This window comes from Phalacrocorax carbo, chromosome 8 (genome assembly GCF_963921805.1).
Source record: "Phalacrocorax carbo chromosome 8, bPhaCar2.1, whole genome shotgun sequence".
NCBI classification, from domain to species: Eukaryota; Metazoa; Chordata; class Aves; order Suliformes; family Phalacrocoracidae; genus Phalacrocorax; species Phalacrocorax carbo.
The window spans coordinates 40394028-40406516 of record NC_087520.1 but is presented as its reverse complement, the minus strand read 5'-3'; the positions used below and the strand labels follow the sequence as shown (position 1 = coordinate 40406516).

General features: G+C 39.9%; 1 long non-coding RNA gene across 1 annotated transcript in view; it reads left to right on the top strand.

The window, feature by feature from the left end:
• Positions 1–1855: 1855 nt before the first annotated feature.
• Positions 1856–12489, top strand: part of LOC135314591 (uncharacterized) — a 176970-nt gene continuing 166336 nt past the window's right edge. Inside the window, exon 1 of the long non-coding RNA XR_010374101.1 lies at positions 1856–1913. This is a non-coding gene — a long non-coding RNA (uncharacterized LOC135314591). The remainder of the gene's footprint in view (positions 1914–12489) is intronic.

Sequence of the window (12489 nt, the reverse complement as noted above, 5' to 3'; positions counted from 1 at the left end):
TGTGCTACGATTGCTGTGTATAGATAGATAAATCACCTTCATAAGTAAAATCGTGTGCTGCCATAGCTTACTATGCTTTTCAGATTGGTGTGGGTCACTTCTACAAGGTGTAGTTTAAATAAGTTACCCATGTGTTTCTACTGTCCTTCACCAAATAGTAGGGGAATACACTTCCCATGCAAGACCTTTGAAGAGCCATCCTCCTCCATGTATGCAGTAAATAGCACTGATAACGTTCAAAAGACTCTTACGTATCTGTTTAAGAGCAGGGGGCTAGTCTCACTGAGTCTTCTGTCTTGTTTATGAAGCTTCCTGGGATCTTGCCATTGAGTGACTTTTAGCTGCTCTGCTCTAAAGAGTTGGCAAGTATACAAAAGCCTCCCCCCCCCTTTTTTTTTAAATAGGCTGTAGAACAAATTAACAAGCTAGTTATCAATCTGCAGTTCTTTAAGGACCCAATTGTATTTGAAACTTTCTACAGAATATAAGCATATAATGCAATGCAGTTTATGGCCCTGTGTTGGAGGAAAAAATAACTTCAGTGTGTGGGATTGCCCTACCTCTTGCAACGGTATTATTGTAGCCATTTATTAAGTTTCAGACTGGCAAGGACCAACGTAAATCAGAGGTGTTGAAGTTGCTGTGTATTCAGATAAGCGTAAAATTGAATTGAAAATCTGGCTTATGAGGGAAGGGAGAAATTATCAGGAATACTAATACGTTTATTTCAAAAGCTACTGTTTTAGTAGTTAACCCAAGATCCTGTGACATGCTATGGGAGGCAATCAAGAACACTATGCTTGTAGCAGGTGTGGGTCCATATGAGTGCCTGCATCAGCTGTGTGACTTGTTTCACCTGTGAACAATTTAGCCAGAGTGAAATTTGCATTGATAGATCTGTGCAGTTTTGTTACAGTAAGAAGTATGATGTTCTGAATTTTGGGGAATGAGGTATCCTTACAGATGCTTTTTGTTCTTTTTTTTTTTTTTGAGCAGTTGGAAGCACTGGTGCATGATTATTGAATCTGACTGGAACATCTGCTGAGCAATTTTGTTTTAATACAGTCTCTTAAATGAAAACTTATAGATTATACAGTATAAACCTGGTCCTACTGTTGGTGTTGGTCACAGGAGTGATCCTTGCTATTACAGTCCAATTAAAGTCAGCATGCTGTAGGATAACATACTGAAAAGATTAGTGATGATCCTACCCCCAGTAACTGGACTGGCAATTCCAGGGATTTAGAAAATGAAAACGAGGAGTTTTTCCACTTACTCTGCTGCCCTGTAGTTTGTTTTTTTTTTAATTTTCAAGGCTTCTTTCAAGACCGCTGTTTCTCTTCATGGATGCAAGATGCCTACATGTCTTTTTAAAACCAATAAAAATATCAGCTCAGCTTTGCAAAAAATACTGGACTGGAGCCAAAATAACAGCTAGCATGATGCAGGATTATTCTTGGAAGCATTATTTATGCTCAACATGAAAGACTGAAACATGTAGACTTTTACATACATTCAGATAGCCTTTGTCTCAGACTTACTTGAAATTTAACTGAGAATTCAGATTCCAAGCAACATAATTTTTCTTTTGATATACAGTAGTGAATGCAGTATTAGCAACAGAGTGATACTGCTTGAGAACCAGAAACACCTCATAATCTAGGACTGGAATCTTGCAAATGCTTATCTATGTGAATACGTTTAAACATTTGTTGGTAAAAGTAGGAAGGGAGAAGCTTAAACTTCAGGTGTTTGTACTTGTAGTCTGGTGTTTGAACTAATTTCTGCATTTATTGTAAAAATTGAGGGAAAAATCAACTGAAAGTTGGAAAATACTTAAAAGTTTGTGTTTTTTTTAAGCTATGACCAAAGGTGTAATTCTCCACATGGAAAATAGGAAGAGGATTTTGCGGGTAAGTACATGAGAATTTCATTCCTTCCTTGCTGCTTGAACCTGGAGACCCAGGAAGAGGAAGGGAGGGCATTGAAGCACGCTGTGGGATACACTGAGGGACTTGAGCTACACTGAAGTGCTGTAAACAATCTTGATTTGCTGCCAGCCATTGTGAGATGGCATAAATCAATTCAATTCAGGAAGAACTTTGCTTTTTATAACCAGCAATTGTGATTACAAGTAACTGTAAGGGTCTGCCAGCTATTATGGTAGCTCTCTTGCCCATGCTGTAGGATATCTCCAGAAGTTTTCAGCTTTGTTGGCCTGTAAAGTGGAATGAACCCATGCATGGCCATTGGTGGTGCTGTTGATGACCATACAGTTGGTTCTTCTAGTTTTTTTCCTTTAGGCTTTAATTTGTAGCCAAACAGTCTCCAAGGAGATCTTGTAGAAGCAGATAATGTGGCACAGTAGCTGAAAGCTTAGAGTCCATTCTTCGCACATAGCCCTTACAACTACTAAAATAAATGACTGATTATTTGGTATTACATTATTATTTTGACACAGTACTGAGAGAAAGAGAAATACAAACTGTGTTCAGGTGTATAAAAGTTTGAGTTTTTAATGCAGATATGTCACTACAAATCACACTGCTGGTCAGTCACACATCAACCAATGCACAGGAGCTACAGTTTGGATTTCTTGCTCACAAATGCTGTGGAGTGATCACACTGTGAATATTCTCAGTTAATTCTTGGTCCTTCAGTCTCTGAGGAGTTGGCTCAGAGTTTTGTAGAAGTAACAAAAGGCTTGAACTTTACTATCCCCAGAAGGCTTCAGGAGCAAAGGTGGTGTTTTGTGGCAGTAGCAGAGTTAAGTTATGGGGGAGAGTGTGCCAAGCTGAAAGTAGTCAGTGAGGTTTGGGGTGTCTGTGGCTGGAAAAATAATCAGTGGGGTTCCAGGGCTGTACCTGTCCATCTCCTCCTCTTTTCATAGTTCTGCAGTGAGCAATCAGTTCTTGTCAGCACCTCCTATGTGTGAAGTATAATAAAATACATGATCTCTATTATTCAGTTAAAAGCCTCTTCCCTTCTCCTGATTGAAATTTGGCTTTGGTTTTATTAAGAGACCTCCTTTAAAAAGGTGAAAATTAAGGAAAACAGAGTAAAGTGAAATCATCCTTGTAAGGTTATGAACAAAACTGTTGGGAAGGCCCTGCCTTTCTCCACCTGAAAAAGGTACAAGGTCTTGTAGCAAGCATGTGACCTAGAGTGGATGAGATCGAGATCTTACCCAGTCCGACTGTTGATAGTTTTATTTGTTCTAATTTTTTTGTTACCTCCATGAATCCAAATATCATAAATTGAGAAAGTATTGAAGAAAAACTGTGTCATGTAGGCACATATGAAACAGTTTAAATTAATCTGTAGAGAAATGATAGAATGAAAATTCGATCAAAATAATTTTTTTTGTGTAAAGATTTTTTTTTTACAACTCCTGAGAGCAGGTTCCCAGGTTTTTTTGCCCATTGTGTGAGGAATTTCTAGCTCAGATCCTCTAGATGGTGCTACAGCTACAGCACATTGATGTGAACTCGCTGTTAGGTTTTGTGTCTTGCTTGTTAAAATGCCACTTCACTTAGGTCACAAATCGTATGAAAGGATTAATGTCTTCAGCTACGATACTATTTACAGGTTTATGCAAGGAGGAATCAGCATAGGTGGATTGCCCCTCCTCAGCTAAGTAGGAGTAGAATGTCTTTTTATAGATACAGAAGCCTTGCAGGAACTGTTGTGTGGTCAAATTATCCCCTCATCTCTTCAAACCATACCTGGAGTGCTGACGAGGGCAGAGGTGGCCAACTGTAGCCTGTGGTGCTGATTAAGTGACAGCAATGAGCCTCTTAAAACTCCCAGCAGATGTTGCTGCTTTTGTATGCTAATGGAAACTTCACAAACCATTTTCTCTTCCTTCTGAGAGCAGATGTAAGTACATGAAAATCACTTTCTTATATCAAGCGCAAATTGATAATAACCTTGGTTCAGTTGTAAGGCAGAAGCTGTAGAGGCACTTTATTTGGTAATTTCAGAAAGTTTATACAGAACTTCATGAAAATTAACTTTTTATATTATCTTAATTTTCCTTGTACTGAAATAGTTAAGCAAAATCTGAATTGTGAGCACACTGCTACCTGGGCTTTTTAACCTTCCACTCAGAAGCTTTCAGACTGGCACGTGAATCTGCTCTAGTACATTTGCCTTATCACCTCTAAGGTAGCCACTCCCCTGCTACCCCAGTTATTCCAGTGGGTAAAGTTTAGTCAGAACAGGCATGTCAGCTTATCAGTAGTATTCTTGAGTTTTTGGTGACCTAATACGATGCTTTGTGTGGTCTGCTGTGAATATACAGTAAAGAGTTGTGCATCACAGGGAGGATGCTGTGCCATGCATGCTCATGTTCCACAGTCCTGCCTTGATAGGAAATTCCCACTGAAGCAGTAAGAGTTCAGAGGATGACTCTACTGGTGGCTGAATCATAGAATCATAGAATCATACAGGTTGGAAAAGACCTCTAAGATCATACTGAAGTTACTACTGTTACTGACTGTGAGGGCTGTGCTTGTGATTAACTTGTATGGCAACGCTGGGCTCCAGAAGTGTGAAAATGGGCATAATCTGAAGGGGACCGACTATCCAGTTTCTGTTACAACTGAGCCTTATGTTTAGCTCAAGTGTAGACTGTCCTTTGGGAGCCTGCGCAAAATTTGGTCGGCGTTTTCCAATAAATAATTCAAGGTGTTTTTTGTACTTCTCTTTTATGAGGTGAAATACTGATGTTCTCTTCACTTAGACTATTGAAACATCTATAATACTCTTTACTGAGTAGAGAGTACTCACTGGCCAGATTTAATTTTGGGTAGCAGCAATCTGTCCAAAGATCACCTATAGTTTTTATTAGATGTTGCAATAGTGATTCTGAGGTGATTAGTGACAGCAGCTACAATGCAGTATTTTTACTTCCTGTCTTAGTAATTTATCTAGTGTTGTTTGCCCTCTTTAAGGTACAGCTGCCTTTCAGTCCAGAAGGTGAGTGACTGTAGCATCTGTAAAGTTGCGTATGCATTTTCATATTGCTGAGGCATTTGGGTTTGCAAGAACCGAACACAAAACCTCAAGCTTCTGTGACTGTTCTGGTACTAAGTGGGCACATGCACATTCAAAAGTTCAACAGAAATAACCAGAAACTAGATGGTTCCCTGCCAACCTCCAGCTAAAGTTAACATGCCTACTTTAATGATGTTGCATGTCTGTGATGCAGTGGCTAACCTTGGGACACAGCAGGCTGTAGGTGCTAGTAAAAGGTGGGGTTGGGGCTCTTAAACAAGAACAGCCTTTTTCTCACTCTGTGGTGTTAAAATGTGAGATACAGTATTAGATTGGCCTGGCTGACTGTAGCTGCCATCTTGGGAGAAAGAATGGATGCAGCTGGGCTTCTGGCAATTTGTGTCTTTATACATCATCATCAAAAGTCTGGTCTATAACTGGCAGTGGATAGGAAGCTAGCAGAGAATTGGGGTGAAATTTACTGTTGACCCTTTTTTGGACAAGAAAAGAGCTAAATTTTCCCATTGAGTATTCTGTGGATCTTTGATGAAAGTCCCAATTAAACTGTTGTACAAAAATGCAACCTGTAGTTTGATGATGCAATATTCTCATTTATTATTTCCTCATCTCAGTTTGGTCCAGAAGTAAGAGTTCCAACATATCATAAAGAATCAGTGTTTGTAAACCAAAGAAATATGAAACTATCACAACAAGTGTACAAACGTAATTAGATACCTTGTGGTTTCTCCATCACTAATGATACCAGTGTGTTTGCTAGGGTAAGACTGCTTGGAGCAATTTTGCTATTAGGAGTTTCTCCTAAAGGCTTTTTAAATACAAAGAAAGTTTGCAAAGTTAATTTTGAGAATTACTGGGACCATTGCTCATAGAACAGTGATGAGGAAAGAAGTTGTAACAGAACTGAGTATGGGGCAGATGAAATTTTAATTTGCATTTGCAGTTATTCTGGAAAAATCAGAATTCCTGGTTTTAAAGAAAATCAAATGCAGTTGTAGAATTCATTTGACATGACTAATCTGTTTGGAAAGCATCTGTATTTACACATGACACTGACTCTTTCCCTAAATGCTGGCCCTTGTGTATGGCAGGAGACTGATGTGACCAGTAACTCCTAGACTGGACTACCTGAAAGCCAAGGGAAGGGGAGCTTTTGGTAGAGACACTTGTTCTGAGATTCACGTCCACTACTTGTTTGACGGAACTTAAGTTGCTGTAAACTTTCTGTCCAGTGTGAAAATTGTGGGGGTTTTTGTAGGTATAATAATCAGAATTAGTGCAACTGGAGATGTGGTTTTTTGGTATTGGTGTTAATCTTGTATTGCTTTTAACTCTTCTTTGTAGGTGTCTCAAGATTGCATATCTGGGTCCAAAACCAGAAATAAATTCAGTAGTAATCCAGAAAGCTTTTCAAGATGGCATGTGGCCATGGCAGAACTTTTTGGAAGGACGAAGGATTTACACTAGATTGAGTTGTTTTGTAACCCAGCATTGCAGCCTCACTGGTTGCGTTCTTCCTCTGTGTGTCACTGTGACTTAGTGAATCTTTAAATGCTTTAGTCACCTTCTTTAGCTCCATGTCAGCTAACCAGCAAAATGCATTATTCAGTTCAATCTTTCTACAGCTAGAAAGCTTAGAAAAAAAGCCAACAGAGTGATGGTTCTAAAGGTATGCTGAAGTGGCGTCAAAGCAGCATCCTGTGACAAATTTCTGTAGTGCTCTTGGAACTGGCAGGCTCTCAAGTAAATGTAAATATATGACTTTGACATCATTAGAGTGGAACCAGAAGCCACAGTGTGAAACACTGTATGCTATCTTTCATGTGGTAGAAATGCTTCTGTGAGGTTGTACATGTAAATTAAAAAATAGCCATTGGCACATGGTTTCCAAGTAACCAGCATATAAACATGGGTACATGCTTTCTAAACACAACTTGCATTACACCATCAATCATGACCTGGGGGACTGTGCGTCCTCTTTTGAGAGGACACTTCAGTGCATCACCAATAGCACTGATCTGTGATGTGAGGGCAGGAGCCACTGCCAAGTGCCAAATGTTGAAGGCACCTTTCAGTCTAATCCATCTCCTTTCCCCCTCCTATGTGTAACTTATGTTTTCTCAAAATAGAATATGCCATTTCTTTAATGTAACTTTTCACAACAGCTTACTGAGTTGGGGGCTTATTTTGTTTCTTTTGGGAAGATCTCATCTCCTTTAGAAACTGGCTTTCAGAAGGTGCCAGTTATCAGAGTGCCTGAATAGATCACAGGCACACATACTGCATCCCAATATCGCCTTGAGCTCAGGGGAAAAAGTGGAATGGGAAACTGCGGCACCAGAAGGTGATGATGTCCTTCCTTTTATCCTAATATCCTAGTATCTTTTCTGGATTTTATGCAATATCCAGGTTCAACTCCTCTCTCTATTTGAGGCAGGTTTCCCATCTTCTAAGCAGTTGTTTTAGACCTAAACTGCACCCTATGTTTGGTGTGGCTTTTTCCCAATCTCTCCTTTGGTGCTGTTTTACGTTGACTTCTTAAATATTTGAGTATTTTTTAATAAAAGTTTTCGCATCCACTGAAATTGTACATGAATGAAAATTCAAAACTGTTGCCAGCTTCCTTACATACAGCAGCTATTACAAGAAAATAAGTTCAGCAGCAGTTCAGTGTTAAACTGTTACCACAATTTGTAAGTGACAGTGCAGAGTGTTGGTATTTACAGGTTTTCAGGCTGTGATTCTCTTGACCAAAGAAACGATCTCTGCTGTAGTATGAGTCTGTTGTTTGATGGCATTTGTCAGAGTGTCATTTTCCTCCTCTCTGACAAGCGAATGTGAGCCTTTTCAGCTTGCTCAGCCCAAGGGTTTGTACTGAATCAACTCTGCTTGGAGGCTCTCATGTCAGAATAATAAACGGCTTTGGTTCTAGACTCAAAATCCTTTTAAAAAAATGCCAGTGATAGTGGCCAAACCAATGTTAAAAGGATACTTGAGAGGATTGATCTTTCACATCCAAATTCCAATAAAATGTTACTTCTGACGCCAGACTAAGCTCACTGGACATAAGTGAAGTTTTGATTTCAGCGTGCTCACTGAGCAGGTAGGGTGCAATCAGGCAAGTAGAATGGAGCCGTTAGTCACCACTAGCAGAATTTAAAAAAAATATTTTTTTTTTAAAATAAAATATAGTTTTGTTCTTAAGTTGTATCAGATGGGTATAATTGTCTTTAGAAAGTCAGCTTTTAACTCTTTATGCTGGCAAGCTGCTATTCTAATGCTTATTCCAATCTGTTCTGATGTTTTAATCCAGGGAACTTTTCAGTTGCCAGTCCTGTGATGGCTCATCTGTGCTGATTTCACTGCCTGTAATTTTGAGTGAGTGGGAGACGGGAATTAGCTTCAAGGGCTGCCAGGAGAATGCTAGAACAGTCTCAGGTACTGATCCAGGGAGGTGCTTAGCTGCTGCCCAGAGTGCCAGCTGAAGTCTGTGCAGCTCAGGTTATTTAAAATGTTAGATATTGTACATTGAGCGTGGGTCTTCTGAGGCTTTTTCTCCCTCTGCTTATGATGATATAGTGGTCGTTGTCCATGACAGCAGCATATCACTGAGAAGTGTGACAATGGCAAGTCCCTTAATGCTGAGTGGTGGCATTGATGCATTAGGGTTGATGTTTAAATAGCATTATTGGTCAAGCAAGATTGACATAACGTGAAGCCATGAGAAGGTGAGCCTAAATTCCATGCCTAAAGGATGTAAGCAAGCAGGTGAGGTTGTAGTTTGGCCCCCAGGTGCTGGCTGTGTGCCAGCAGTCAGTGCCTTGTTGTGATCCCTTTGTGTGCACGTGCACGTACTCTGCCCTCCTAATCACAGTGTGGTTTTTTTCTTGTATAATTTCTAAAGTGAGTTCCTGTACCTTACCCCTCTCATCCTGGATTACACTTAGTCTTGGTAAATTTTCTGTGGCACAACTACCACCACACCTCTTGTGCCTTCATTGCACTTGCCTGATAACATGATGAAGGTGGAACAGATACATGGTTCTGAGAAAAATCAATACTTTGAAGAATGTCCTGTTCTTACTGGAAATCTTACAATTTCTGGGAAAGAACTAAGTCTTACAGTGGTTCTTGCAGTTGGGTTGAAGTGCATTTAATGTGGCATTAGAAAGGGAACATTTTAGGATGCTTGCTACTTCATGAATGACACACTCGATCAATGTTCATCTTTTGGTCAAAAGTACCTTTTAGTTTGGGTTTAATCATCCAGTTGTGCCACAATGATGTAGCTCTATTTCTGGCCTAGTTCTGTGCTAGAATGAACACTGCATTAAGGCATAAATATCTTAACAACTTTAACCACACACTACGTTTTCTAGAAGGCATACCTAAGAACTGAAGTTGTAAACTATTCATAAATGTCTAGTATGTTGACCACTCTTTGGTAAAGATAAGAGCTTTGAAGCCAGCCTGGACTTTTCTGTGCAGCCTTTTAAATCCCAACTGGGACTGAATGGTGTTTAACAAAAGGCCAACCAAAGCTACAGGCTGGAGCCAAGCTAGTACAGATCCTCCACTGCTCCGTCATTTGGAACTCCAAAATCTCTTAGCAAAGGCTGTAATAATTGACCTGGCAGATTATTAAGTACAACTGCTCCCACTTGTAGGGCCTTTTCCTGTTCAAATTTCAGAGAACAGCATTTCTTTGGAGCTATGGAGAATACTTGTACCTTGAAACGTATTTTGTGCTTTCTTTGGGGTGTGATGTCATACTGAGCAAAGGAGGATAGCCATTTGAGGCAGTCAAGTCATATAGCACCTGGGAGGCTGAAATCCCAGTCTCCTTTCGTTGCACTGTCTCAGGTCTCTTCCCATTCCCAGCACTATTATTTCTATAATCTTAATGGGGACACATCTGTTTTTTGAGAGCTGGTGCAAGTTTCCTTTCCAGGAAAATAGCAAATTGGTAGTAATATTTATAATGCCTGAAGAGGACTGGGTATGATGTAGTGAAGATGAACCAAAGAGAGGCACTATTTGCTAATGCATGCAGAAGTTCTTTGGTAGGTACCTGATCCTGAAATCTGCCTTCATTTTGAAGGCTAGATGGAGTATCAGCACTTCCATAGAGGATCAGAGCTGTGGGTATTGTAGACTGGTGTCTTGTCTCTGACAGTATTCAGTATATTGTGTTTTTACAGGCAGGTGAGGGACACTTTGCTATATGAATGTTAAAAAGAAAGTATCATTTTTTGTCTGTGCTAAGAGTTCATCTCACGTTGGGGATCTTTAGTTCCTTAACCTTGTGGAGAACCAGAAGGTCTTGGCCTGTTAATGATGTGTTTTGTGATCTTGAGCAAACTACTTTACTTCCTTGTGCCTCTGCTTCCCCTCTGTCAGGTTTCCAGAGCACAGGCCTTCTGCTGTGTGCTTGCTCAGTGTCTAGTACAGTGGGGCCCTGATCTCTTCTGGGGCCTCTAAATACTACCACTGTATAAAATAAAATAATCCTTCTTGAAAATAGGGATGCGGGCTGGGAATTTCAAAAGGGCAGAAGAACGAGTCAGTTTTCATGGACTCTGTTAAAAGTCAAAGCTATATGCTCAGAGGCTTAAGGTAATTTTCTGAGCCCAGTCCTGTTGCTGTTGGCTTCAGTGATGTAGGACAGCAGAACAGACTCCAGAAATCTTCCATTATATCTGTCTACCCTTTTAGATGTCACGAGGGAGATTTTTAGTGCAACAGATTGAACCTCAGATAAGATTACATGTTGTAATTACCAGTGGGATTTCTTTGTCCAATTCTTTAAGCACTGAGTGGAAAAAAAATGCATGTACATCCCTTAAGTAAAGGGAAGTGTGTGCATTTTTCCACTCTAAGCTAAGTAAAGAATAAGATGACATGTAAGCATGGATGGGCAAAAAGATAAATGAAGTTATTTATCAAAACAAATATTCAGACTTTCTCTGTGCCTAATATGAGTATTTGGAATAGAGTTATAGAATGACCGTGAAGTTTGGATTATTTTAGGTTTTTTTAGCTGTAAATGTGAACTAAAACTGATAGTTTTCATTAAATTTGAATTGGCTGTGGTATTACACCATTTCAAAAGCCACTGGAGACACTCAAGTTGCATTTAAAATCTTGTATTGTAATTAGTGATATCTACATTTATTATTGTGGTAACTGCACTTTAATGAATGCGTTCAGTACTAAACAAAACTACAAGATCTAAACAGCTCTAAGAGCATGTTGATTTCAGCTACCCTTTATTCCCTTGGTCATCCTCTTAGGTGAACTTGGATACTAAAACTAAGCTTTAGAAAGCTAATCAGGAGAACGTGTAAAATTTAAGGGACAAAAATTAAATATTTTTCCATGAAGTTAAATAACTGTTTGCAGATGGAGTCTTCTGATCTTGTCTGCCACCCGTGTCTAAGGTGCTGCTGTACTTTCCATGGTAACCAGAGTATCTTGCCAAATTTAATGCATTTTTCCACATGGTGTCCCAGGAAGAGAGGAAAGTGTACTTATAGTTAAAATCAGGAGCTCTTAGGTGTGACGCTGTCTTTCCATCTGTTGGACTTACTGTCTGACTTCTTCTTTCAGCCCTGTGGAAGCTGAATACAGGGGATGGTGATAGGTGTATATCGTCATGTCATCTCAGCTAATACCAGTGCAGAGTAGGGTAAAAATACTACTAATGTTATTCTCATCACCCCAGACACCTTTGTTCTGAGGCATTTGTTCCTGGAGGGAAATTTGTTAGGATCTCCCTGTATTCATGAGACTTCATCAATGTTGGCTGTGGTTACTTTCATTTCATGGGCCTCACTTGGGATTTTCAGGACATGTCTATCCATCTGGGAAAGAGTTGGCTTTGTCCTGCTTTCCGTATCGCTGGATTCCCTGTATTTAGCTTCCTACTAAGTGAAGGAGGTGTTAGCAAAAGGGAGTGGCAGAAGGCAGTATTTTACTGAATTTAGCCAGGAAGGCCAGCTTTTCTGTGGGAATATTAAATCGGCTGTGGTCCCCTACTTCAGATAGAATTCCCATATTAATTCTGTGGGATACTTGACTGTTCCAGAGAAAGGACACTGTCTCAAATGCTAAGTTGAAAAGCATTTAAGCTTTCTTTGTACTAAGCTACTGGAGAGGTTCTTGGCATAATTCTGTTCCTAACTAAGCTGCATCAGCATCCTTGGGCTGTTCTAAGAACTGCCTCCCACCTCAGTTTCATGCTGTCCTCTTCTTCCAGTTGCAAAACAAGCTCTGGTAGGGTCTCAGAAGTGCTTTCCCTGGAGATTTTCCCTGCAGTAGTAATCACCACTTTAGGATTCTCTTACGCTGCTTTGACCGTACTATGCACTGTAAAGGGGCTGAGACTGGGGGAGAGGATCTAACTGAAGGTTTTAGAGTAATTTCTGCAGAACCATATTGATTTCATCTCTATTAAATTCATTGAGTTTTCCC